Raw genomic sequence first — 23,785 nt, 5'->3', positions numbered from 1 at the left:
CTTCTTTCTGGACACTTCCTGTCCTGACATATACCACAAGGGGTATCCCACTGTTAAATAGCACTTGCACTGCTAGGTGCCAGCAATTACTGTACAACCTCCCCAGTGCCTCAAATACATTCCTAAATATTGGGCCGTGCATGACTTCTCTCCAAACACCATGTTGACTGCTAGGTATTGGCCAATGCTCAACAGACCTTCAACATACGCATCACATTAGTTTTGGGTATCAAGTCCTAAATGATCCATGACAAAACGTCACATTAACTGATAGTCATAAGGCCATGCTAGATACTCCCCTGCCACTGTATCTTCAACAGATTGCTATGTCCTGGGCTCTGCTTGACAGCCTCACACTATTGAAGTCCACACGCTGTGATGGGTGTCAGGACTCTCTTAGACTTCAGCCACCATCAGTACCTACTACAACGATAGTTATCAGGCCTTCATGGACACTTGTGTACCTCTGCCACACACAATAATCTACTTTGTCCTAGGTCCTGCTGGATAAACTTTAGGACATCAGTCTTGATGGACATCCCCCCACCAGTCTGTGTGTGTGCAATGCCAGCACACTGTCGACTAGGCTAAGCTGTGTGGCAGTGTATATGGGATTTCCAGTAATGTCAGATACCTAGAACTGTGTGTGGAGTGGCAGCCTCAGGGAGGGGCTATAGAGGAAGGTCTAGACACCTGAATTTTAAGTGGGAAGGTGGCCTCAGCTGTCCATTCTTACCTGAAAATAGCACTGTTTGTGTGAGCATACTACATGGATTGATAAAAAGCAGTGTGCTTAGGGCTGTGGGAATGGAGGAAGGCAAGTGTCTCAGGACCTAGTGCCTAGCAGTTGTCTGTGGTAGTGGAGGGGATGTCCCAGAGGGCTTCAAACCCCAGTGTATGTGATGTGGATTGGGGAGAGTGTCCAGAAGGAGCTGAATATGGCCGTACATGTGGGGCTTCCTCAGGGCACATCTCATGGGGCCTGATGGCTAGCTTGTGTTTTTCAGAAAGAGTTAGCATGGTCCAGTAACTGTTATCTGTTGTAAGTGGTATAGCTACTCTGGTGTGTTGTCCTTTGAGTCCTGACACATTGAATATCACATGGTTCTAGAAGAGTGTGTCCAATCCTGCCTGACAATTAATCATTGTATTTGGGGTGGCAGCAAGTGGCAGTGGGAGTTACAAAGTTTTAGGTCTCAGGTCTTGCCTATGCTTCCCTCACAGATACCCCACATACACAGGAAGCTATCAACTCCTGCTGCATATCCCTGGGCGCATACAACCTTCCAGAACTCAGGTCCTGCTGGGCCCTACCCCACATAAACTGGTAGATTTTAGGCCCTGCTGGACACCATCTGCAGCCTTACATACACTGTTATAAAACAGATGCTCTTGGAACCCTAGCCTCAATATTTGGTATTAGGCTGTGTATCAGTTTCTGATAGACACATTCCCTTACTGTCCTCATCACCCATAAAGATGCTGCCATGTTTCAGTCTATGCTGGTAAACTCACTGTGCCTCACCACACATACAATGCTAGGTCACACCCTATGAGACCTCTCACCTCACATAAACTGCAAGGAATCAGGCCCTGTGTTCCCAACTCACACCTTAGTTTCACTGCTAAACTCTGGGCATCCTGAGGACTCAGGACACACAGGACACCACTCCCCCTGCCACCACTGTGCTGGGTATAGTATCAGGTCCTATTGGACTTGCTCCATAACAAAGTGTGGAGGGACAGCCTCTAGGGATGCATGTTCCCCTTTCCCCAGTCATTTCCATCTGCACATTGTGTGTTGTCAGCTGGTCAGCTTGCCCCATGTACACTAATATATCAGACCCTATTGGACTCCCTTGATCTCTGTAGTGAACTCACAGCCACTGCCAGCTGTCAGAGCATACTGGGCATCCCACTGCAGACCTCCACCCTCTGCTATGTTACTGTTGTGTTTCAGAAATTGTTATGCATCTTCTGACACCCCTTCCCTTCTTCCTTTAAAGCTCCATTTACAGCAATATAGTGGGCCAGCAGCAGTTGGTGGTATCCAGCATGGTATCATAGCTAGCAGTGTGTGATGTGTGTGTGTGTGTGTGTGTGTGTGTGTGTGTGTGTGTGTGTTGACAGGTTTGCCTTGCTGGTCCTCATATGTACTGAACCATGTTGGAAGAGGGTATCTTTTAGACATGACTTTGGGCAGTGGCAAGGTACAGGATGTCCACATATGTGCTTGTGCCTTCAATACTGTTACCATGGTTTCTGTTCAGTAAGGAGAAGCAAACTTGCTGTCAGACACATTGAATACATGGAAGATAGTAGAGCCTGCTGACATGTTTGGACCATCTCCTAGGGACTGAAGCTTGCAAAGAATGAATGCAGAGTTGGGTGCATTCCTGACCTTCCTGTAAAGGTGAACAGTTCTGTGACCAGGTGGAGGAAGCCACAGTTGCTGGACTTTGCACAAACCAATCAGTCCGTCACAATAACTCATGCATGGTCAGATCAGGAGGAGAGCTTTGTCACCCCTCTTTGGCCTGTTCAATATGGGTCCAGAAAGCATTTACAACATGAGTTAGAGGATGCTGTTTATACTGCTCAGAGCTACTCAGTACTGAGTCAGACAGGTATTTTTACCTTTACAACAGAGTCTGTTTCCTGTGTCTCTCAAGTGATGAAGGAGAAAAGGTCCATCTCTGTGGATGTTGAACCAGGGAGCAGGGAGCATCCTGATTAGGACTGAGAGGTTCAGGAAGGGGCCACACTCAGCTTCACGAGGATGCGTGGCATCAGACAACAATGAAACTCTGAGTCTGAGTGCCTGTACCCTTCATCCAAGCTGGTCAAGCATGGTGCACCCATCCCAGCTCCTGACCTGTGTATATGCATCATGTCCTGGAACCTTAACCACCAGCACCAGGTGAGACACTCATGGGAAATAGGACCCTGTGGCTCCATTTGCACATTAGGCTAAAAGGTCATGTTCTCTCTTTTCCAGCTGATGCTGCAACAAAATTCCTGAACAGGATGCGAAAATGTTTCAGCTCAGCCTTGAGAGGTGAGCATACCTTTGTGCCTGTCCCCTGGATGGGACAACAAGAGGAAGGGCCATCCATATTCCTGTTCCCTTCCCACGACCCTGCTAATGTCAATAAGAGGAGTAAGTCCATCTCTAACTCTTTTCCCTGAAGGGCTTTCACTGTCCTGAGGTAAGCACAGCTGTGTCCTGTGTCCCTGTGATGTCACTGATGCGGAAGGAACGTAGAGAGCAGCATGGCCGATGGCTACCCTGTAGGCTACACTGACAGTCTAAATGCAAGACAAACGCCAAGGGCTCTTGTGGCAGGGAGTCAAAGACAAACCAAGCCGAGATGAGACAAAAGAGAGGAGAAAAGTTTACAATCTGAAGGGAGTGAGGGGAACATGGGCATCCTGTGGAAGGCCAGGTTCTGTTTTAACAAGTAAAGCATGGGGACTTCCCTCCAGGAGCCTGTGCATATGGGTAGAGGTGTGGGTCTATCCCTGAGCATGTTCTGAGCAGGAGGACCCGAGTGTCCTGAGAATGATCAGTACAGGAGTTCTCTAAACTCCTAAGCATGCTTAAGGAAGAGTTCACTACACTCCTGGGCACGTTCAGTTTATATTCATGCAGCACATACCCTCAAAATTTAAATGACAGACAAAATAGAGGACATTAACTTTTAGAAGACTCCAGAAGGTGCCTTCCTGACAGTGTGGCTGAGAACACCACAGAGTGTAGCTAAGAACTCTGCAGTGGTCTCTTAGACTTGTTTCCAGCCCTTGGGTACAGGGCACACATGGAACTCGTTGAGGTCTGAAGCTGTTCCTTGTAGACTTCATGTTCAAGTACTGCTGAGAAGCTATGTAAAGTTCACTCAGTGTCAGCAGGAGTCACTTATGAAAACAACGTAGAATAACGTAGTTTCTTGTCCTTTTGGCTTTGCTGCCTGATCTCCTTCCTGTAAGCCAGTGGTACTCAACCTTGCTGACTCTGCAACCATTTAATGCAGCTCCTTATGTTGTGGAGACACCCCCTGTTCCCTGCAATCATAAAATTACTTTGTTGCTACTTCCAAACTCTAAATTTTCTACTGTTATGAATCATATGTAAATATCTGATAAGCAGGATATCTGATGTACAACCCCTAAAGTGGTTGTGACTCACAGGCTGAGATCCACCACTGTAAGCAGCTCTTGCAGGAATATCAGCTTGGCCCTCAAACCTGAGAGGGCCTGGTGCCCAGTGGTGGTGCACAACTCCCTGCCACAAGGCTCTGCCCTCTGTGATGACCGATCTACAGTGCTGAAGTGTGATGGTGCAGGAATAGTCCCAGGTCCACCTCCTCCTTTCCCTGAGTGGAGCCTCCATTCTTGTGGTGGACAGATTGTATTTGAGGACATTAGCCAACCTGTGCACTCCAGGCTTTCCTTATCTAGGACACACTGTTCTTCTGTTAGACAGGCGGCCAGTTCCAGGAAGGAGCTACAAACCAGGCCCCCGAATAGGACCTAAGCGGTAATAGTTGGTCCTGTTCAGGGTCCTCAAAACAGGACATCATTTAGGGGTTTCAGTCCGCTGGTGGTCAAGATTGAACGGCAGTGCAGTGTTAGACCCCAGGTTCATCAGCTTTGTCCAAACAGGATGCAGTAATGGTGATGGACAGCCTCAATACCTTCAGGGACTTTCTGGTTCCTCTTTCCTCTAATAAACATTTCATCTATGGATATTAACATACATACATACATACATACATACATACATACATACTTACATACTTACATACTTACATACATGTCATAATATATAAACATCCAGACTTAATTCATGGCAAAATGGGCTTCCAAGAGAAGGACACTCCTGTCCTTCATGTGCCCATTCTGAGGGAGGTACAGGAAAAGGTTACAGTGACAGGAGAGATGTGAGTTCATTCTGTTAGGTCCGCTGATTTTTAAGTATGTGTCAGTTTTCCCTCCTCACTCACTAAATGCTCAGTGTTTGATCTTACACTGCATGTTATCTGTGTTCCTCTCTTTCAGGAGCACAAGACCCCAACCTGCTGCAGGGCAGAGAGCAGAGACAACTGGATCCTTCCCCATAACCCTTGTTGACTCTCTCTAGCAGACTTCAAATGCCTAATCTGTGATTCTAGACACAGGAAAGGAGGAGCTTGAGAAGAGAAGCCTTGGCTGGCCTGCTTGTTCTGCCAGGGCAGTGACCTGCAGTGATGTTCCACTGACTAAGTTCTTGGCTACTAATTGGTAAAGTCTAAAAGTCCCTTTGAAAGTAGACAGTGTGTGCATCTGGAGCAAGCTGGGAAAATAATTTTAATAGTAATATTATTTTCTGTAATCTGTAAGACCATTGAATAGTTCCAGTTTATTTATTTATGATTTGTTTAGTTTCATTTGATGAGCTTACTGGGATTTTGAACATATAGATACAGGTTTTCTATGAATGATTCTTCTATGACAGTTCCAGTGGGATGAAAACTAGTCCTCCATTCCTTCCTCCCACCCTCCCTCCTTTCCTCCTTCCCTTTCTTCTTTCCTTCCTTCTCACACACCCTCCTCCTTTTTCCAGTCCTCTGTGTTTCCAACCTCCCTCTCCTGCACTAGAGATTACATTTATTACCATCTTTATCTTGGCGTGGTAGCAATGCCAACATTCCCCAAGACAAGGAAGCTCAAACTGGAGAATTGTGACATTATTGGCCAACATGTGCTTCATAAAAACAAAACAAACAAACTTCTTTCTAAAACCATGTTTCTTTTTAAGTTTATCAGCCCTCCCTTCTAAAGCACTTGGTCATGGCTGTTCCCTGATGGTGTTAGCCTTGCATTTGTCTTTTTAATGTTTTGTTTCCTTCTCTAGCTCACGTTTGTTATTCACTTGTTTCCTTTCTTTTCTCTATAAATTTTTTATTGTGTTATGGTAATTATTTTGTTGATTTTGTGCCATAGTTACTAGATGCTCTAATGATATTCCAAACTTATTTCTGATTAGTAGTAATCTAGCTTTGATAACATAGAAAAACTGTTTCAAGACAGCTGTTATCTTTCCCTCCTCTGTGCCATGATGGCCATGTTTATTACTTCTCTATGATGGAAACCCATCCACACACTGTTTCATTACTTTATAGGACACCCCGCCCTCTTGAGTCTGCTCATTGCTACACAGATCCTATCACTCCTGTCCTTCCCATATTGTTGGTTTAAATTTGATTTACTCTCTGGTATCATTTCCTTCCCCATTGCGACTTGTAGGCAGCCACAGCCCATTTCTTTCTTTTTCCTTTGCTGTGTGACAATTTGCCAAGAGCCTGGACAGCTGGACACAGAATCTGATGCAGGTGTATCTTAACGACTGAGGGTCTCCAGATGTTCTTACTCTCTGACTATACTGAATGCTTGCTGATAACTTCTAGAAAGTCCTAAAACCATTCTAACTCATTTCGAGGGTTAAAAACCATTGGCTTAAGCGATTTAACACCTGTAAAGGCAGGGCATTTGTAAAGTAGACTTTGTTCCTTCTCTGCAGGAATCTTTCAGATCTAACTCCCAGCCTGCTTGTGGAGTCCCAGAAAAAAAAAAGGGATTTTAATCTTTAATTGCAAGTTCTATATCTAAAAAGTTCTCTGAGAATCCATGCACTCAAAAAAAAAAAAAAAAGATTCTCTGTCTTCTTCTTGTCCTTAGCACTTATGTATCTTTCAGAATATATGATCACATGGTAAAAAGTTTATCGTAAGTTTACACATAAATTCAAACCATAAGTTGAATAAGAAGGTAACAACAGAAAATGTTTACATGCATTTTAATTAAGATTAATTATCTGGCTAAACATTATCTGTCACTAGCACAAGAGGTTCATTGAAAGTAATAAACCATAATTTTAGTGACCAAGTTATTATTGAAGTTTCCTACAAATCAACCCAGTCAATTTTTTTATCTTCTCTCCTTACACCTATAGTAAATTCTTAGTTTAATTTTTATGACCTTTGTTCAATTGTTTTACAACCATTTGGAAGATGCTCCCAGTTGTAAATACCTGCTTTCTATCTCAGAAATAATGAACTCTTGTGAAGCCGTGAGGTCTTGCAGAGTTCTCATTGCAGTTTTGACATGAGGAAGTACTTAATAGTAGTCCTATTATTAAAGACCATAATAATTCCTAATATAACTTTAGGAATTCTTTTATGATCATCATTAAGAATTAAGAAACCATCTATTTGTCTATATAACATCCCTACAAGACAGTACGTTTTTGTTCCTCTGCAGAAATATGCTCAAAAGGGTGGGCTAATACCTAGAGTTTGTTATATAAATTTAATAATAACTGAAAGTACATTAATAGCAGGAATCTTTCCTCTAACTCAATCTTCTCGGCCTTGCCTAAAGAAGCAAATCCGATATACATCACAGTTCATGAGGGAACCGTCTTGGGAAGATCACCTCCAAGGTTTTAGTTTATCTTAGATGGCTCATGGCATCAATGACTTTATGCACAACTCCGGGCTCCTGTTTGTCTCCAATTTCTCTGTGTCTGAATGAATGGTTGTGCCCCTCGGGATTCTGTGTGGACAGCTGCCCATTCCAATCTTTGGTTTAATTTGAACTGGGTCACATGCTGTCTGGTTAGCAAGACCTGGTTTCTGCTTACCTTTAATTCCCCTGTACCAACACGAATGGGCATTCCCTTTGGGAGTGGTGGAACTGGTCAAAAGTGGTTCCACTCTTCATTTGGTTCAGATGATGGTCACAGGCTCTCTGGCATCAATGCCTGATTGTAGTTTGTATCCAATTTCCCTGAATATGAATGGGTGATTGAGCTCCTTGGGGATGGTTGGGCACAGGTCATTCTGCTTGCTCCTTTCTATAGTGTGGGTCATAGAGACCCTCAGAAGTGTGGGGTGAGGCACCCAACTGGAATGTCAGTGATTCCACTTTGCATCCTTGAAACCTTGATTGGTCCCCTATGTTATTTACCAGGGTATGCACCAGAACATTCATGAAGGATTGCACTTCAGCTGCCATAGTGTAGGTTGGCTTTTCTCTTGTTAATAAGTCCTGTGTTAGTTGCTGGTACAGGGCTTTTGTTTTTTTAAAGAATTTCTCTTCCCATTGTATTTTGTGCTGAGGTTTCCATATTATATAGCATTCCTTGTAATGTTCTTCAAAGAGAAAGAGCCTCTCCTTTTCCTGTGATAAAAGGGGAAGACTGACTCCAAGCGTTGGCTGTAACCTTGAGCTTGGTGGAGCTTGAAATAGATGGACTTACTCTCTCAAGCTTTTCTCCCTGGCTTATACCTCTAGATTTTATAACACTCTGCCTCTCTTCGTGGGGATGAAACCCCATGAGATCCTTCACTTTGTTCTTATCCATGGGGACTCTGAACCCTTGAGTTTCCAACCTCTGATGTCTCCTCTTGGACACATCAGGTAAACCCTTGGAAGTTTGGGGTTTTGGCATGTATTCTGGAATCTTGGGTATGAGTGCTGTGAAGACAAGCTGACCATGGCAGGGTGTACTGTTGTGGGGCCATTAGGATAATGTCTCACAGGCCAAGACTTTGGCTGCATGCTTGATCTCAAGTCAATCTTACTGTATACCCTTGTGTTTTTAGAGCTGAGTCCCCTGAGTGCTGTGGGGTAGGTGTTTGGAGATGTCCTGTGCTTTTGTCGGCTTCTACAGACTCAAATTCGTGGGACTGATATTGATGTCTTGGACACTGGGAATCTTACTGGATTCCAGACTTACTCTTATGGCAAGAGATGGCTTTTCTTTCACCTCTCATGTATCAGTTTGTTTGGTCACTGAAGGTTGGAGAGTTTGTTCAGGGCCAACCACTATCACATGTCAATAGGGATGTCCCCAGGCCACATCCTCAAACCTCTTTTACATGCATGCTTGTCTTTTTCTGGGGTGGTATTTTGTTGCAGGCTGCCTCTTCCTTTTCCTCAGATAGTCCTACTCTGCTGGAGTTTTGCCTGGAAGCAGAAAGCAGGATTCTGAACATTGATATATCTCTTGCATATCAATTGGCCTTCAAGGGCTCATGGCTGACAGCAGGTGGACAGGTCTTTGAACGTCTGCATATGAGTGTATAAAAACAGCACCGTAGCTTAGCAGCTGATATACTTTTTACCCTTGTCCTTCCTGGATCCTGGTGATGCACATTTTCCAGGATCATAGAAGCCTTGGAATAGTTTTCAGCCTAAGAATCACAGATGGTTGAGGAGGGATACACAACCCCTGGGGAGGTTTGAGGCTGGAATCCCAGTGGGATTGAGATCCCTTGCCTCAAGGATCTGCAGATATGGTCGTGTTTCACTGGAAGCTCGGTGATGTTTGATTCCAGATTCCTTTCAGTCTCTGGTGTCACGGAGAGAATTATGCACATAGTGTTCACGGCAGTGTTCACATAGAATAGCTTGTCTGTCTTCAGTACAGGGTTCCTGGATGTCAGCCTCTTCGGAGGCATGATACTTGAAGTTCAGTGCACATCATTGTCCCTAACACCTAGGCTCTTCTTTTAGGCATGGTATATGTTTCATTTAGTTTTGCCTTTGTGAGGGCAACTCCCTGGACACACTCCCTATCGTCTGACTCAACTTGTAGCTTTTGGAATTGAGGATGGAGGACTGGACAGGCTAGGAGAGTTGATGCCTGTTATTGCAACAATGATCCCTATTTGTAGAAAAAGGCCCTGAATCTGATTCAGTTTCCTGGATGGGAGGAATTTGATGGAGCTTCCTTGTTGTTCTCCCACAATAGTTGCCTTGTCTTCATTCAGTGTCTCCTCATGATGCTGGAGCATCTGACAATGCTCAGGAAGGGTGGAGGCTGACCTGATAGCTTTAATGGGCAGGGTGCACCTGGATACATTGCCAGTGGCCTGTCTAATATTTTTGTTCTTTAGAAGCTGTAGTGCTTTTCCATTACAGTCCATTTTTTCCAGGGCTAGTATTTAGTTGGAAGGTATGCCTCTATCTCTAACTCAGTACTAGGACCAGCTGGAAACAAAGTGCAGGTTCTCTGGAAACAAAAAGGTGCTAGGTTGCTGTAGAACTTGTTAGTTCTTCCATTTCCTGGAGCTCTTGCACACCTACCAAGCTTGGTGTTACAAATTGCTGAGGCAATGGCCGGTCCGGAGAAAGCTATGGAGTTCCTTGAGCCAGGGGTAGTCCTTGGACAGGGACACATGCATCACTAAATCTTACAGTTTTACATCCTGGTAAAGAAGGGATTCTGAAGACCTGAGTAGCACCTGAAACTGATTCTGAGAATACAGAAGATATGCCCCAGATAAGTCCACTAAATTTCTGCTGTATAGGATCCTCTGAGAACTTGAGGTAAGACAGCAGATGAGAGAAAGTAAGGTGATCCAGTTTCTTACTAGGGTTTGAAAAAGGTTGTGGTGTGGAGTTCAGCAAAAGTTGCTTTGTGGGACTGTAAAAGACAGGAGGCAAAAGAATCAGCTCCAAGCAGAGGATTAAGAAGCCTAACAGTCTGTGTAAATATGGCACCTATAGCCATATACTCCGTCCATTGTTCCCATATCCTATACTCCTTAGTGTCACATTCAACAGAGATGTGTTCTACTCTTTCCCTGGATAGGATCTTCAGTATAAAGATCCAAAGGCCCTGAGCTCACATTTTTGTATGAAAAATTTCACAAGACAGAGAGATTTCTTAGATTTTCATAGGTTGTGATGGAGCCTTGGTGTCTTCCACATCTTTTCCTGCAATTTGTACAACCTGGAGTTAGTTATGTATGATGAGGGAAAGGAATGACAACACACAGGAGTGAGGCGTCTCTCTTGTCACTCCCCATGCTAGGATTATAACCATAGTGTAAGGACAGAGCACTGAACTTTAGCCAGGGGAGTGGAGGGACCTTATCTCTCCATTCAGACTTTCCTTGCTCTTCCCTCCCCTCCTGTCATTCCCCTTACAATTCTGCAAGGGCCACAGGACTTGTTATCTGAAAAAACTTTGCATCTGGGAGAATTGGAGCTACCTGCTGGCTAGTGGACCTCAGAGTCCTCCATACACAGGCACAGAATCACTCCACTGACTGGAACTACACTCCCAAGTGTAGCACCCATCCTGTCCAACCACAGCTTTGTTGTATCACAAAACCTGGGGATTTCCTGTCTATTATTTCCTTCCCAGCAGCCCCTACTTCCTTCTTGGAGTTCTACATCTCATGTCCAAAGAGCATGGCTTTGATCATGACCCTCTTCAATGAGGTGAGAGCCAGATGGAATTCTTCCCCACAGGAAAGCAGAAGCCTACCTTTTACGGTAGCAAGTTTCTTCCTGGTCTTATTCTGCTCCCTCTTCTGCACCTACCACTTGCAAACAGTTCAAATAAGCTGGGGTCCCTCTTTACTCTCTCTGGTAGGTAACCTTCCTGCACTCTGTGTTCAGTTCATGGATAACATGAAATCCACATTTCCCAGGGAGCTCTCCAGTCCATCCTTGACTCACTCACACTGTGTATAAACACATTTACTTTTGCCTCTGTTGGAAAAATAGCAGAAGGCACTGCCTCAGGTACCACAGATGTCCTCAAGTCAGTGTTCCTCAGATAGGATCCTACCGAAGGCTGACCTTTGTAGCTGACTTTAGCCTGTCTATTGATACCTACTACCTCAGAACAGAGAAGAATCAATCCCTGCTCTGAGGCTCACATTCTCATCCTCTGCTTCACATCAGCTCAACACAAAAGTAACTGCTTGAGCACAGGAAAGAAAGATGCCTTGTCTGATAGCTTGTCCTGTGTCCTCACCAACTCAGAAAGACATTCTGTCCATGGAGCCATGGTCTTGTTTAGTGGCCTTTATGCCACTCTCTACAGATGATCTGACTGCTTCAGGCAGATACCTCAGGGACATGCTCATCATGGCCTGACCTACCAGTCTCTGAAGACTGAGATGCTGCTCTTTCTAGAGAGTTCCCTTCACCTGTATTTTGCCAGACTTTGAATGTTTTTCTCTCTTCCACCATTCTTTACCCCTTTTACTTCCACCCTTTTAACTCAATAACATTACTTTGGAGGAAAAAATTATGTAAAAGGGAAAGGAGACTCTATTATTGTTAGACTACTTCCTGATGATTAGGGGGTTAAGTGCCTTGGGAGAAAGTTTGATCTTTGCCATCAAGATATACAATTTTTTCTTCTTCTTTCTTCTTGTCAGATTACTACTTAAAAATGGCAAATACCAACAACTGATAGCAAACAACAAACAACAAACCCAGCATGCCTCCCAAGGCCCAATCATTTATATACTCTCTGAAAAGTCCTCAGAATTCTATGCATCACAGAAATGCAGGAACTATCAACTGCTGGCAGAAATCACACACCTCTTAGAGCACAAGGCAAATCATAGTCAGCTGATGTGGAAAAACTTAAGTACCAACATATCTCCCACTTGAGATTAAAACAAAACCATTCTTCTGTTTATCTTTTAAAAAGAACAATAAAATGCTAAAATTTGTCAGTGCACCTGTCTTTCTAGGGAATGTGAGAGTAAAGTTTGTGAACAACAAACTTTTGCTCCATTGTGTGTGAGTCATTTGTTTGCTCACCTTTGGGGTGTCCCCATGGTCCCATCTGGTGGTGACAGTAGATACTCTGTGAAGAATGGGAACAGTTACAAAAACAACCCCTCCTTTGCACAGATCCCAATGCTCACGTTCATTGCTATGTCCATAGAGCTGGGGCTCATCTACTAATGCTATTCATCAGAACGAGACAATTCTCCATGTTGTGAATCGCAGTGCAGCGCTCAGGTCATTGAGTCCTAAAGCTCAGTGTGAGATGTGTCAGGAGGGCTCCTGGCACATCACACTGTTGTGGCCTCCTCATCACAAAGGGATGCTGGCAGTAGAGAGGCTACCACAGCCCCTTGCCAGCCTCCAGCTCAGCAGCCCCTCCTGTGTCCTTTCCCTGCTCCCTCCTTCCAAATCCTGCTTGTGAACAAGTCAGAAATAGATTCTGCCCATGTTTCATTCCTTCTTTCTGAGCCCCAGTATTTCTCGGTATAGGCATGTATTTTTCACAACCTACTTTAATATGGTTCAACCTCCTCTCTGGTCTACCACCCATGAGAGGTGGTAGAAAAGGAACAGTATTGGGATATGGGGAAGCAGAACTGTTCAGAAATGGTTTTTTGGGCAAATTCCAGTCCTTGTTGTCTCAGTCCAGTCCCCTAACAAACACTGAACATGAGTCAGCTGCAGTCTAGTCTATTGAGCAGACACCACACAGGAATCAGGAAGGGCAGCTCAATCCAAAACAAACTAGGTCAACCAATGTACTGTAAGAATGTGTTGACATTAGAATGGAACATGCAAATGTGTCATGATGGGGGTGTGATTATAGTTGTGTTTCTATAGGGAATGAAATACTATGCTTACCAACAAAACTTATAAATGTTAGATCAAACCAGGGAAATTCTATTGTCATCAGAGACACAGAGGTCTTCACAAAGCAAATAGCCCAAGTTATTCAAAAACATTCTCAGTGTCTGATTTTTTTTTAAAAAAAGTCATGCTAATCAACTTCAAAAGGGCTAGCCCAAGGGATCGATCACACACAGACTGGGTAAACACAGAGACTGGACAATATATAGACTAGAAGGACAATACAGAAACACGATAAACACAGTCTGTAAATTAAATGTTACAGGCACATTTTTCAGATTAATCATTTTTGGGAGCTGAGGGGCAAAAACCAGACAAAACAGAGAGTGGATAAACCCCGAGACTGAGCAATAAATGCTACATATAGCTTTATTCAGAATAACCATTTTCCCTCCTTGGGTCTCAAAACAGGAATTCTTTGCCCCAATACAGCAATAAAAGAAGACTATTGTCCTAATTCCTTAACTTGGGGTGGGTATTTTATGTGTTATGTTTGTTGTCGTCTAGGGCTGTAGATGATTTTGTTTGAAATTTTGTATATTAATAGAAATTTAAGTTTTTTATATAATTATTCTCTATTGAAAGAAATGTAAGGTTTTCATTTAGACATTTTATATCCATAGAAATGTAAGCTTGTTTTGTCAACCTATTTTTGACTGTATTGTACATAAGCTCTTTATTAAAAATGTGATGGTTCTTACAAATGTATCAATTGTGAATAAATTATTAATATTGGAGCAAAGGACAATTCTTAACAGGCAGTTGTGATGAGGAAACTAAAGGGTTCTTTGGAAAGACATTTGTGTTGGATGGTGTTTTGCTGGGGCAAAAATGTGGAAGAACAGTTCCCTGAGACAGGCACAGGTGAAAGGATGTTTGGCCAAAGCAAGCAAGTGTAATAAGGACCTGTGATGAATGATTCTTTGATAACAACCCACATGATTGGTCCACCTTACATTTCTTACTCAAGTTCCATTTGTCAGGACTCCATAGAGAGAAACTCTCCACAAAATTTCTGGTGGTGTGCTGTGCTGGGTTTTCTTGCTTTTTTGAGGACTTGAGCCAATTGTCAGGGTGATGTCAGCTGAAACAGACTCAAGAGCTGAGACAAGACACATGGTGAGGCAAAGCCAGGGAGGACATGTGATGTTTGGAGGGAGTGTAACTAGGACTCAATGGACTGTGAGAAGAGCTTGTCTTGCTTGCACAGCCAAACTCTTCTTGGTCTTGTGTCTTCACTGATCTTCATTCAGTCCAGAGAGGCACAGCTGCTCCTGCCATACCCTTTGGTTTTGAATCCCTCCTGCTGACTCATGCAGATTCTACTGAAGCCTAGCTATTCCTGCTGGGGTGTGCGTCTGCTGCTGCTATCCTGACAATACTGAACTTGTCTGCTCATGTATCTGGGAAGTGTTTGTGAGTGGATCAGTCTTCCACGGCTGACCTGTGAAATGAACTGTTGATTTTCTGACAAAGGAGATGGGATTTGCTCCCAAGAACTATTTCCAAACAGGTCCACTTCCCCATATTCTTTCTTTTCTACTACCTCTCCTGGCTGGTGGGCTAAAAGGGAGTTTAAAGCATTTGAGAACCATCATTAAAAGTAACTGATTTAGTATCAGTTCCACCCCATTGGTGGAGCTAAGCCAGAATGTGGGCCCTAGTCCTGGGAAAGAAGCTAGCATGGTTTTGAAATAAATTATGACTACTAATTTTTTTGAGTTAATTTTGTATCCAGCTACTTGTTGAGGTGTTTTTCAGCTGCAGGAGTTCTCTCGTAGAACTTTTGTGGTCACTTATGTATACTATAGTATCATTCCAAATAATGGTACTTTGGCTTTCTCCTTTCCAATTTGTATCTCCTTGATCTCTTTTAGTCGTCTTATTGCTCTAGCTGGAACTTCAAGTATTATGTTGAGTAGACAGGGAGAGAAGAGGCAGCCTTGTCTTGTCTCTGATTTTAGTGGAATTGCTTAATTTCCTCTCCATTTAATTTGATATTGGCTATTGACTTGCTGCTGTACATTGTCTTCATTATGTTTAGGTATGCGCTTTGTATCCCTGATGTCTCCATTAACATGAAGTGTTGTTGGATGTTTTCAAAGGGTTTTTTCAGCATCTAATGAGATTATCCTGTAGAGTGTAGGGAACCTGATTTAGTATCAGTTCCACTCCATTGGTGGAGCTAAGCCAGAATGTTAGCCCCAGTCCTGGGAAAGAAGGTAGCATGGTTTTAAAATTACATGCAACACACTCCCTGGACAATCTGTGGTGACTGAGACACCCATGTCTCTACTGAGCTCATGCCAAGTGGACGATCCTAGAGAAGCAGAGCCATGCCCTATTTCCTGTCCCCTTTTTATGTTCAGGCTCCTCCAAACATGCATATTTTGCACAGGAGAGAGAACACACCACAATTGTCTTTAGAGACTTGTCTTGCTATATATAAAATTATCTTTCCACTTATTTTTGTAGAAAATGACAAAATGTCATTCTTAAGGCTAGGCTTGTTTTTAGTAAGGATGCAGGTGGACCTGGAGGGCAGAAGAATCTGTAAGAGAATGAACAGAGAGGAAAGCTCTGAGAAGTTAGCAAAGTCGCTGGATGCAACATGGAGCAATCCAATGTATTTTCATATATCAAAAATAATCTTAGTTACCTTTATCTGACCAGGAAGTACTAACACATCTGGTTTTATTTTTCTAATCATTGTTTGTTTTGTTTGTTTTTCATAGAATATATTTTGTTCATATTCTTTCCCTTCCTGCAACTTTTCCCAAAATTATCCCTTGTTTCTCATCCAACTTTAAGTTTTCATCTTAAAGAAAACAAAACAAATAAAAACACAAAAAAGTATACTAGTTCAGTGGCCATAATTTTAAAACATGACTAGCCTTTAGAAAATATTAACAAGTAGAAAAGCTTTGAAAGTAAAGTAGTTTCCAGGTTTTGGAAAGATACATTTAATATTCCTCAATTAAAGTAGTAACATTATCTTCATAATTTAAAAGAATCAATTTTATACTGAAATTCATTATTATAATTTATATATATTATAATGTAATAAAAATGAGGATTCAATATACTATTTTCAGATTTAATATTATTATTATAAAATTTAAGGGCTTTTCCTCTTTGGAATTTGACAGGTATACAAAAATAAATGGGAAAAATAAAATTATTTTGATGGATGAAATAGGTAAAGTCCTTGCATTCATTATTAAGAGCTATATGAGCCGGGCAGTGGTGGCGCACGCCTTTAATCCCAGCACTTGAGAGGCAGAGGCATGTGAATTTATGAGTTCAAGGCCAGCCTGGTCTACAGGGTGAGTTCCAGGATAGCCAGGGCTATACAGAGAAACCCTGTCTTAAAAACCTTAATAAAAAAAGACCTATATGACTGGAAAGGTGGCTTAGTAATTAATAGCAATGGCTTCCATGGAGGAGACCAGGTTTTAATTCCTGAACTCACATGGTGGCTCACAGTCATCAGTAACTCAATTTTTAGGGGGAAAGTGCTTAGTATGGAATAGTTTCCTGCCAAGACATACAACACATAAAGAGCTCATGTTGTGTGTAGCTTTTTACAACCGAACCTACAGTCTGGGAACATGTTGTACTCCCATTCTTCACTCGGCTTCCCTTGAATCCATAAATAACCCCCCACACACACACACACAGTTGTTCCTTTTCATCTTGCCTTTGGACACATATGCTGGGCGGTACTATCTCCTGTCTGGAAAAGTGTGCCCTTAACAAGATTCTTATCACCTCTCCTCTCACCTGCCCTAAACTGTAGTTGCTAAGATACATCTGATCCCTGATAAACACCCCTGACCTCTGCTCCTCCCAAGACCTCAGATGGCTGCTTCACTTATCTCTCTCACAGCATGGTGAACTCTCGTCTTCTCCCTTGTGTCTATCTGTTGGGCCTCCAGGAACACAGAATTCCTGTCTGGACCTTCTGCCCAGTAATTAATTTCTGGCTTTCTTTACTGAAAGATCAGGAACCAACACCAGATCAGGACCTTAGTATCAGAACTGCCCCTACAGGCTCACATCCAGTATAAGTTCCTACAAATCAATGAAGAGAAAGTCTGTTAAAAGTGTGGGAGGACGGCCTAAAGCTGAGCTGCATGTAATAAAACAGAAATATAAACAGACACCAAACATACTAAAAGTCCCTAACTCTGTCAGCTAATGCTACAGTTACTGAAGTGAGTGAGCTGGGAAAAGAGGCTTCAAAGGACCAGCAAATGAGACCAGCCGTGTGACAGGGGAACCTCTGTACACCTGAGCTGGAGCTGCTATTAATAGCAACATGCATAGAGGAAGTGTGTTCCAGGGAAGTCACAGCAATTAAAGGTGGGAATGTGGACAGCTATCAACTTTAGAATAAATAGAGAAATCTGGGAATATTAAAATTATGTGAGACTACTTAATACAAATGAATCAGATGAGGTTCTACTGAGGAAGGCTGCATCATCCTATGCTACAGTGTTAAATGGAAGATGCCAGACAGAGAGGAGACACAGGATGAGTGAGCCAGGCTGCTGAGGTGAGCAGTACAAGCTCAGTGTATAAAGATGCTACTTAAATGTGAGGAGGAGGTTCCTAAAGTAAGGTGACATCCTCTGCAGGGGAGGGGTGATGACAGAGGAGCACATGGGCTTCGAGGGTTGACAGCATCCTGTACTTTTACCCCAGGGTGTTCATGCACTTGTTTTTATACTTTTTGACATCACATATATGCTTTGTTATATTTTCTTTTTTCCTACACTAAAAACAAATATATGAAGAAAATACAAAATACGTAGGGGAGATGAGATTTGGTGAAGCAGTGAGGGATGAAAAATGGATTCTTTCATTAGGGGCTTGGCAGGAGGGATGCAGAATTGAAAGAAAGCTAAGGGAGGAAAGAGGGGAGGCTGAACTTTGACAGACAATGGATACAGATAGGGTCTCTGTTGTCTTCTGAGCTCACAGGATTGTAAAGGAGAAATGTAGGTTTCCAGAGTATCCACAAAGACACCTTCCATCAGGAAACAATGACAAGCTGACAGGCATTCTCTACAGCAGAGTGGCACTGGTGCAGCATCATGTGAGCTGCATGTCCACATGTCAGCAAGGGGATGGCCTGGGCAGGATGAAACCAGTTCTCCAGGGAGATCACTGTGTATACATACTCAAGGGGATGCCTGTGGCTTCTCTGCAGGATTTTCTGTGTTACTGGCCTGTAGACAACAATCACAAATTCTCATCCCCAGTTCCAATGTAGGAGAATCTCTACCTGCATTTCTAGGACATAGAGATCACCTATCCCAGAAGCCCCTCCACATTTTGATGCAGGCTGAGCTCCTATCACCACTTACCTCATGCTGGATGACAGGGTAGTGACTATCCACAGTCTGCCTTCCTCTCTGACTAGAGCACCATCCAGAATAGAATATGCAGTGTGTGAAGAGGGGTGGTTACTGAGGGTTGTTACTGGGTGGGGTTTTCACAGGATTGGCTCATCCTCAAAACTCCTAGTGTTTTGTTGTCTCTGTAATAACAAAAAGATTAACACTAACTGTGCAGAGATGGGACTGTGTCAGGATGACACCCATAGAGTACCTGTGTTTTTCCAGGTACCCTGTCTCTTCATAAACTACACTGAGGCAGAAGCAATGCTGACCTTCCCTTGCTCCATCACTGTAGGACAGAAACCATTGTGCTGAAAGGCAGGAGCATGAACCAGGAAGCAGCTCCTATCTGGGAAGGAATCATGAGCATCCAAGGAAGAGTTTCATAAAGAAAAAGAGTTTTCTTGCAGGGACAAAACCAAGTTTATTACCAGGAGGCATGGGGAAAACAATAGCTGGGCAGATGGGACATCCTCTAGAAAATCCTGGTGTGGAAAGGCAAGGATGGCCTGAGCCCCGTGCTCCTTGACCTATTCTGGTAAAGTCTACTTAGGATCAAAGGCTTGCTTGGCAGAAACTGAAGGCCAGGAGCAGTCAGTTCCCTTCTGCTTGACCGGATGGTTCTCTTTGGGTCTCTGAAAGCAGCCACAGCCCATTGGTTTTGTTGTTCTTTGATTTGGGTTGAAGGCTGTATTTTCAAAACCTGGCTCCTATGTGTCTCTAGTTTCTCTGTATCTGAATGAACGCTAGTGCCCCTCAGGACTTCTATGTGGACGGTGGCCCATTCCAATCTTTGTTCTCTTTGGGTCACAGGCTCTCTGGTCAATGAAACCTGGCTCCTGTTTGTCTCCAATTCCCCTGTATCTACATGGAAGGTCATGACCCATGGGCATGGGGAGCTGGTCAAAGCACATCTCCCTCTTTACTTGGTTCAGATGTTGATCATATGCTCTGTGGTTTTCAATTCCTGACTGTAGTTCATCTCCAATTCCCCTGTATGTGAAGGGACAGTTATGCATCTCAGGAGTGATGAGGCCATAGCTCATTCTGCTTGCTGCTCTGCTATGGTTTGTGTCATAGAGACTCTGAGAAGAGAGGGATGAGCCACCCAGCTGGGAGATTAGTGAATCCATTTTACACTCTGCTACCTTTGATAGGTCCCATTCACTGTTTCTAAGATCTGGATCAAAATATTAACAAGGGATTGTATTTAACTACCATATTGTAGATGACTTTGCTTCTTGTTAAAACCTCCTGCATTTGCTGAGCAGCTAATGGGGGGTACATTCATTCTGTAATGAATCCCCCTGCCTGAGGTATTTAGTGCTGAAATTTTCATATTGTAAAGCATTCCAAGAGCTTTTAGAAATAGCATCTCCTTTTTCTGGTATCCAAGTCTTGGTTGTATCCTTGAGCTGGGTGGAGCTTGGGATGGAAGGACTGCCTTTCCCATGCCTTTCTCCCTGGCTTATGCCTCTAGATTGAATAATACTCTGCCTCTCTTCACTGGGATGAAACCCCTTGTGTATCCTTTGAGACACTGATATTTTCAGTCTCTACCCTCCCATGTCTTCTCATGCAGACATCATGTAAGCCTTGAGAAGTTTTGGGGTTCTGGCATGTATTCTGGAATCTAAGTAGGGAGTGTTGTGAAGGCCAGCTGACCTTGGCAGGGTGTACTGTGCTGGGACCATCTGGATCATGTCTCACAAGCCTGGGCTATGGCTGTTCCTTTGATATCAAGTCAATCTTACTGTATGATTGTGGTTTTAGACCTGAACTGAGTCCTGTGTGTGCTGTGGGGTAGGTGTTTGTGGGTGGCCTGGTATTCTGTTAGCTTCTAAAGACCCAAAGTCTGTGGGACTGATACTGAATGCTTGGCCATTGTGAACCTCACTGGATCCCGGACTCAGGCCTCCATATCACTTGTTCCTTAGTCTCACATACAGAAGGGCTGTCTTTCCATCCCGCCCTCGATAGCATCTTAAGTATGAAGATGCCCAGACCTTCAGGTCACATTTTAGCATGAAAAATTACAGAAGACAAATATTTCTTACATTTTCATCAGGTGTGATGGAGTCTTGGTGTCTTCCATATTTTTTCCAACATCTCTACAACCTGGAGATAGCTGTGTAGTATAAGTACAAGGACTGAGAACACCCAGGAGTGAGGCATCTCTCCTATGACTACCCATGCTAGGAGTCTAATGCTCAGCTACCGTAGTGGAGGGACAGGACACTGAATGTGCAAAGGGAGAATGGAGAGAGTTCATCTCTCCATTTACACATCCCTTGTACCTCCCTTCACTCCTGTCATTCTTCCTACAATACTTCAAGGGGCACAGGATCAGGTATCTGAACAAGAAATGCAGCTGGGAGAATTGAAACTACCTGCTGTCATGTGGGCCTGGGAGTTCCTCATACAGAGACACAGCATCAGTCCACTGACTTGAAAAATACTTCCATGTGTAGCAGCCATCTCAGGCCAAACACAGCTTTTCTCTCACAAAACCCGTGTTTTCTCTTAATCTGTGTACCTTCCCTGAAGTTCCTCTTCCTTCTTGTATCTCATGGCCTTGGGAACACTGCTATCACTATGACCCTGGTCACTAATAGATAGGCTAGATGGAATATCTCAACCCAGGAAAGCAGACGCCTACCTTTTACAGTAGCAGCTTTCTTCCTGGTTTTGATCTGCCTCCTCTTCACATCCTGCCATTTAGAAACAACACAAATGAGATGGATCCCCTCTCCCCTTCTCTGGTAGACAAGCTGCCTGCTCTCTTTGTCCTCAAATACATGAAATCTGCATTTCTCAGTGAGTTCTCTCTCATCCATTCTTGCCTCATTCACACTGTGCATAAACACATTTCCTTATTGCCTTGTTGGAAAAGAAGCAAAAGCAGCTGTCTTTGCCACACTTAACCAGGAATGTCCTCCGTCAGTGTTCCTCAGACAGGATCCGACCCAAGGCTGAGCTCTGCAGCTGCCTCTGTGCTGTCAGGTGATGTCAGTTTCCTCAGACCAGAGGAGACTCAAGCCCCCCGATCTGAGGCCCTTGTTCTTATCACCTGCTTTACTTCAGCTCAACCCAAAGAAAAACAAGCACCTGATCAAGGACAGATGACCTTTCTTTGATCTTGTCCTGTGTCCCTTAAAATCAGAAATATAGTCTGTCCATGGAACTACACGAGTCCTTAGTGGTCTCTCTGTCTCCTTGTACAGATGCTCTGAGATGTTCAGGTAGACACCTCAGGTCCACTCTCACCTCTGCCCTGCCTGCCAACCCTGGCATACTTTTTCTGGAGATTTCCCCTCACCTGTCTGTAGCTACATTTCTCTAAGTTGTAGGTTCATCTTTCGTTCATCTTTCTCCACCTTTTTTCTTCAACCATTCTATCCCTCAATATTAGACAGGAGAGGAAGAGAATAGAGGGGAAAGGGCGAGAAGTTATTGTTAAACTCTTTTCTGCTAATTAGCTGGACTTAATTCTTTGGGGGCAAGTTCAATAATTACTGTCAGGATATCCTCGATATCTTCTTCTTCTTTCTTCTGTGTACAGGATTAATAAACAAACCATAAAACCAAGCAAGGGATAGAAAACAACAACAACCAAGAAACCACAATGTGTCTCCAGGACCTAGTCCTTACACTCCCTCTTACAGGTTCCCAGAATTCCCAAAGTCACAAGAACAATGAAACTGTCTGCTGCTTACAAATTAATGCTCCTGCTTGAATATGAGGCAAAGCATAGTCATTTGCTATAGACTATCTGAAGCAACCCCACATTACACACCTGAGATTTACAAATAAGAACCAACTATATTCTTATATTTATGGTTTCTTAAATACCAAAATTTGTCACTACACTTGTATTTCTATGAAATATGAGAGTAACAGTCATGAACAATGTTTCTGCTCCCTTGTGTGCAAAGCAAGGCTCTCCTCACCTTTGGGATGTCCCTTTCACACTCAGAAGGTATGATAGTGTCTTCAGGAAGGGGAGTAGTAGGAAAAAGAGCCGTGCTCCACACATAAAGACAATGCTTATGTCCATTGCTATGTCCATGGAGCTGGGGCTCATCCATGAGTCACTAATACTATTCATCAGAAGGAGAAAATTCTCCATCTTCAGCATCACAGTCCAGCTGTCAGACTACTCAGCTGTGGCATACAGCATGTGACTTGTTAGGAGGGCTCAGGTCATATCACACAGCTGTGGGCTCTTCATCTCAAAGGGTCCTGGCAGGAGAGAGTGTGCCACAGCCTCTCTCCAGCTCCGATCCCAGCCTCCCTTCCTGTGTCCTTTCCCTGCTTCCTCCTTTCAAATCCTGTTGCTGAATCAGACACAAATAGACCTCTGTTCATGTTCTGTTCCTACTTCCTGAGCCCTAATATTCCTCTGTATAAGCATGTATTTTGCTCAACCTACTTTTATAAGGCTTCACCCTCACCTCTGACACACCACCCACCAGAAGTAGTGAAAACTATATGGTATTAGGATATGGGGCAAGTGGACCTGTCTGGTAAAAGTTCTTTTGGGAAAGTCCAATCTTCGTTGTTCCCAGTCCAGTTTCCCAGCAAACACCAAACTTGAATTAGGAACTGCAGTCCAGTCTATTCCCAGACACACACATGGATCAGGAAGGGCAATTCAATCCAGGAAAAACTGAGGCTCACAAATGGAGTTCAATTCCATAGATCATCAAGAAGTCCCTGGAATATCACTAGAAGTTCTTTGGTGAGTCTTCTATGAAGACTCCATAAGCTAAGATCAACAATGAACTGTAAGATCTAGTCCCCAATAATGACTATCAAGGAAGAGCAAGGTGAACCAAAGACCGAGTTCCCAATGTCTGTGGGAGTCATATTAATGTTCCTTTTAAGCATCATGTATCCTTTGATGTCTTTACTACAGAAAAATATTC

General features: G+C 43.4%; 1 pseudogene; it reads right to left on the bottom strand.

Annotated features, from left to right (window-relative positions):
• The window catches only part of LOC114617504, a 59,603-nt pseudogene that overhangs the window by 9,935 nt on the left and 25,883 nt on the right, over positions 1-23,785 (bottom strand).

The sequence above is a fragment of the Grammomys surdaster genome, unplaced genomic scaffold (assembly GCF_004785775.1).
Source record: "Grammomys surdaster isolate TR1022 unplaced genomic scaffold, NIH_TR_1.0 137, whole genome shotgun sequence".
Lineage (NCBI taxonomy): Eukaryota > Metazoa > Chordata > Mammalia > Rodentia > Muridae > Grammomys > Grammomys surdaster.
This window is presented reverse-complemented; position numbering and strand designations above follow the sequence as displayed.